The following is a 5,690-nucleotide window of genomic DNA, read 5'->3' as shown; positions in this document are numbered from 1 at the left end:
TTTCTTCAATAGAATCTCCAATTGTTGAGTCATAATCTTATTCTGTTCCAGCAGAGCATCTTGAGATTGTAGTTGTAGAACTTCTTTTTGTTGAAGTTGAGTTCTTTGACTGTGCATCTCATTATCATTTGTAGCCATATTTTCAATCAAATCATAGGCTTCCTCTGGAGTCTTGCACTTGATATTAACTCCAACTAAGGCATCTAGCATCAATTTAGTTTGTGAGCTTAGACCTCCAAGGAATAGAATGACTACTGTAGGTTCATCAAAACCATGAGTAGGTGTCTTTCTCAACAAGTCTTTAAACCGGTCCCATGCTTGACCTAATGTTTCATCCATGCCCTGCCTGAAAGAAGAAATTTCTTACTTACCTTTATTTACTTTTGACTGTGGGAAGTATTTGTTCAGAAACTTTGCAACCACGACTTCACACTCAGTAAAGTTGTTCTCTGGAAAAGAGTTCAACCACATCTTAGCATTACCTCTCAAAGAGAAAGGAAACAAGCTAAGTTTAATAGCTTCCTGTGGCACGCCATTGATCTTTACAATATTGCATATCTCATTGAATGTGGTCAGATGCTCATATGGATTTTCATGTGATAATCCATTGAATTGGTTGCTCTTCACCAATTGAATCAAAGCAGGCTTCATCTCCATATTTGCATCATTAACCCTCGGCCTTGCAATGCTATTAAAATGATGAGGGCCAATGACTATTGCATAATCTACCAGGGTACGTCTACCATTATGTTCTTTAGCTATATTTTCTATTCCCTGGTCAGATCTTTGAAGTGAAGGCTGTAGAAGAGTCTCAAGAGAAGGGAAAAGTTCTTTGGACGTCCTATTTCTCCTTTTTCTTCTACTGTTGTCCAGACCTACAAGAAGAGGTTCAGAAACTTTTTTTTCCTAGTCCGAATTGTACCTTGCATACACTAGAGAACAAAACACTAGAGCACCCAATTAGCACTAAAAGATAAAAAAGATAAAAAGATAAAAAGATAAAAAGATAAAAAGATAAAAAGATGAAAAGATGAAAAAATGAAAAGATGAAAAGATGAAAAGATGAAAAGATGAAAAGATGAAAAGATAAAAAGATAAAAAGATAAAAAGATAAAAAGATAAAAATATAAAAATATAAAAATATAAAAAGATAAAAAGATAAAAATATAAAAAGATAAAAAGATGAAAAGATGAAAAGATGAAAAGATGAAAAGATGAAAAGATAAAAAGATAAAAAGCTAAAAATATAAAAATATAAAAAAAAAGATATAGTTTAATCGGTTAAGAATCACACAAAAATATAGTTTAAACCATGAGTCCCCGGCAACGGCGCCAAAAAAATGTTAAGATATCGGCAAATGTACCGAATTGTATCAAGTAAGAATAATTGGTAAGACCAAGTATCGTTTTCCAAGAGACTCACGACACTAAACAGTCATGTAATTACTTGAGGGTTTGAATGCAAATTGATCAATTGAGGCTAAACACATGAATGAATGGATGAAGTTGAAAATATGATATGAGTATATTGTTGGGGTTTATATTTCACCTAGTTTACTCTCATATATATACAAATTTGTCTTCTTCATTCAATTGTTAACGTCACTTTCTAAAGTACTTAAAACCCGATCCCTCGGTGAAGAAAACCTATCCTTAATTACTAAACCACAATCCCTTGCATCCCTAATAATTAATTTTTCATCACGATTAGACGCTTAAGACGACTAATCCTCTTATCCCCATCCTTGGGCAATATTGCTCTTGGGAGCAATTCTCCAAGACCTGAATTGTAAGATACCTCCCAGTACTCATGCAAATCATACATCATGCCATGAATGACTTAAACATAACAAGCATTGAGCGAAGAAGAATTACCCTAACAATTAATGAAAGAAGCATATGTAATTAAAACCAATTCAAATACATGACAGTTCACAAGGTTACATCATCCCCCAACAACAAATTGAATTTAGTTCGCCCTTGTCATGGGGAAACTAGATGAACAATGGAATGAAAGAGATAGAAAAACCCTAGAAATTGAAGAGGAGAGCTCCCACATCCTTAAAGCTGCCTCCAAGGGTTGAAAAGTGTGTTTCTGTGATCAAGCCATCAAAAGATACAATGCCTAGGACGTCCAAGTCCTTAAGTAGTTCAAAATAATAACAGAAAATAGGTCCAAGTCCACGTTGCTGCCGCTTAGCGCCCTAAGTGGGGCGCCTAGTAGAGTGCGGGAAAAAACTAGCGCTCATCACCCTTATTGGGGCGCCCAAGCGCCCAAGGTACAAAGCTGGCACTCAGGCGCCTAGAATAGGGTGCCCAGGCGCCCTACACCACACAAACTGGCGCTCAGGCGCCCATAATGGGGCGCCCAAGCGCCCTGCACCACACAAACTAGCGCTCAGGCGCCTAGAATGAGGCCCCCAAGCGTCCTGCGTGACCTCCTGTGCCCCTTTTCTGATCCTTTAATTATCCCTCTTGAATTTCAACCCATGATACTTTTGCTCTTCTTCCAAATTATACTAATAACCTACAAAATTAAGGGAAGTTAGTAATAAAATCATAAAGTATACCTTCTACTCACTTATTCACAAAACTAAACTAAAAACATGAGTTCAAGCAAACTTCTAAGTAAAAAATGGTTGATTTAATATCAAATTCAATCATAAATAGCGATGTTTTCAACCGTTATAACACACTTCAAATGATTATGTGCAAACACACGAGTTTATATGGATTCACCCCATAATGTAATCGACTTAAAACTGCTGTTTTGCTACATATTTAAAGTTCAACTAAAGTGCATGTGGTTTTCCTTTTCCAAAAACATATGTCATGCATACAAATATAAAATCACATATTTAACGCAATGATATGCAATGACCAACACAATCATGTTCTCATATATGCTCATACAGATTTAACAAATCAAAGAACAACATATAATATGTAAATATAGAACATGTAACACAGAATATACATGTGTTATTAATTATGTGTTGTCATCATAAAAAACATAGATATTTCTGATATTGGGTTAAACAACAATTGTGATCCCCCTATCAACAATCCCAACACTTCCTTTGCACTAAGGGTTTTTGTTGCTCTTTCTCTTCCCTCCCAAAAGTCTTTCTCCTATGCTTCTCTTTTCAATTTTGAGTTTCTAGGGTTTCTAAACACACATCTCCTCCTCTGTCTATATGTAATTATTTATAAAACAACCCAGCTCTATCTTTAATGTCTCCTCACTTACAATAATGTATTTTAAAACTCAAATCTATCTAAATCTCTATCTCTCATTAACTCACGTTCACCATCCACCTTTTTATTTTATTTTATTTTATTCACACTCTTTTTCTTCCTAAACCTCCCTTAAATAATTTCTACACCAATTAAATAAAAGGTAAAAACCCTTTTTTGTCCCTAAGCTAAAATATAAATAAAATAACATAACAATACAAAGGTGTACAATTAATAACACTAATTTCCAAACAAAAACACCAAAGTCTCAAGACTACCTTATTTTTTAGACTCCTATTTTTCCTGGATTTTAAATTAAGGGTTTAGCTCATGGGATCGTCTAGTGTGTTGTAGACGCTTTTGAGATTTTGCTTTCTTTACCTAAAGCGTCTAGCATGCTTTTTCTTCTACATGTTTTTGGAATATAAGTTGAGATACTTAAGGATTTTACCAAAAACATAGTCTCGACACTTCAACATCCTTATCCATTTGAGAGTTTAACTTATTACTATTTGGTACAATATAACTTTTTCGTTTAGCATAACTCTCATAGAGGCTTTGACTTAGAAGTCGTTTGGTGTTGTGTCTGGATGCCTTAACTTATGTTGTTTTATGTTTCGTTTATGTCTAAGTGTTTTGCTAAGGCTTTTCCTATGTTACTAAATGATTAAGGATTTTTAGCCTAACATTTATGTTTATGTTTATGCTTATCCTATTATTCTATCTATATCATCTTTATATTCTTGTTTCATTTATTATTATATGGTTAAATTTCAAAATATATGAGAGCGTTTAGATATATAAGTTTTATAGACAATTTTTTCTTAACAAACTTTAATTAAAACTAGATATCTTTAATTTACGATATAGTTTCTCATTTCACTAAACAAAATAGTAATGTATATCACGTGATGTAAATGACTAAATAAATAGAAACATTTATATTGAAAATTACAAGTGTCAAGCAATTTAAACATTACAAAAATAATGTATACATGTAAACCAAACAACATCATTATTATACCTATCATTTCAACGACATTGCATCTAATTAAAATTTTAACATTTCTGTATTAGAACAATCAAACTTTTCCATTCTAAATCTATCTAATACCTTATTAATATAAGGTTTTGGAGATAATCTAACCATTTTGATTTATCATCTAATATTTCTATTTCTATCACAAGCTAATGTATCTGTATTCGGTTTTGTTTAAGATAACAAAAAATAATAAATTATTACTATTATATTTATCAAATAAAATACCAATATTTTTTTTAATTTATTATAGATGGTTTTTATTTATTTTATAAATAATATTTTATTATAGATAATTATTTTAATTTAGAAAATAATTACATTTCAAAAATAATAATCAAATTCAGAAAAGAAATTTTAAATTAAAAAAATGTCACTTAAAAGATAAAATTTATAAATAGTTATTTATTAAAGAAAAAAATTGGAGAAAAAATGTGTATACCAAAAAATTAAATTCTCGTATAAGTATAAGTATAAATATAAAAATAAATATAAATATAAATATAAGTATAAGTATAAACGAACTTAAATAAATGTTTTAAACATGTTATTAATTTATGAACAATCTTTACCACCTTGAAATATGTATAGGCAAAAAAAATTAAAATTATTTTCTTTAATCATCTTATTAATATTACTACAAAAATACATAAAATTACTGATAAAATTTTACTAACGAAAATAAATTTATTGACAAATTTAAATTACTAAAAATTTTTATCGATGAAATTTGAAATTTTAATTATCAACAATTTAAAAAACAAAATTCATTAAATTCATCAACAATTAAAAAAATTATTACTGATGGATAAATCTTTAGATAAAAAGAACGGTAAATTTTTTGTCTAAATCTCACGTTTAATTACATGAAATCAATCCATTACTTTTGAAATTATCCAAACACAAAGAGACACATGGCATCTATGCACCACATAAAAATTAGACCAACCACAACATGCCATGTGTTTCTCTTTATCTCTATTTTCTCCAATAGAATCATGGCACTAGTGTCGCGAGCCACGCAGCCACTTCAAATCTCGTTTGATTTTCTCTCAGGATCATAACTGCAACACCTCCAACCACTAGTAGTAATGCAGATCGAAGCTCTACCAGAAGCTAGCAACTCTCATGTGAACACACGAGCAACCCAAAACATGAGTAGATCGCGCACCACACACTAGCTAGAGGGCCTCCATCGCGTAGCCATTCACCCACCGCAATGCAAACATAAGCCATCATAAACCCGTCGGACCTTGAAATTGTGCCACCAACATGAATGCATAATAATTTGCTTCACCACCGTTCGAACAACACCCACTTGGATCTCCACCACTAGAACCAATTCACACACTACAAAACAAGCTACACCACTGTCAGTTCATGCACCTGAAACAAATTTGCATATTTGAAAAAA

This window comes from Vigna angularis, chromosome 1 (genome assembly GCF_016808095.1).
Source record: "Vigna angularis cultivar LongXiaoDou No.4 chromosome 1, ASM1680809v1, whole genome shotgun sequence".
Taxonomy (NCBI): domain Eukaryota; kingdom Viridiplantae; phylum Streptophyta; class Magnoliopsida; order Fabales; family Fabaceae; genus Vigna; species Vigna angularis.
Note: the sequence above shows the minus strand (reverse complement) of the source record.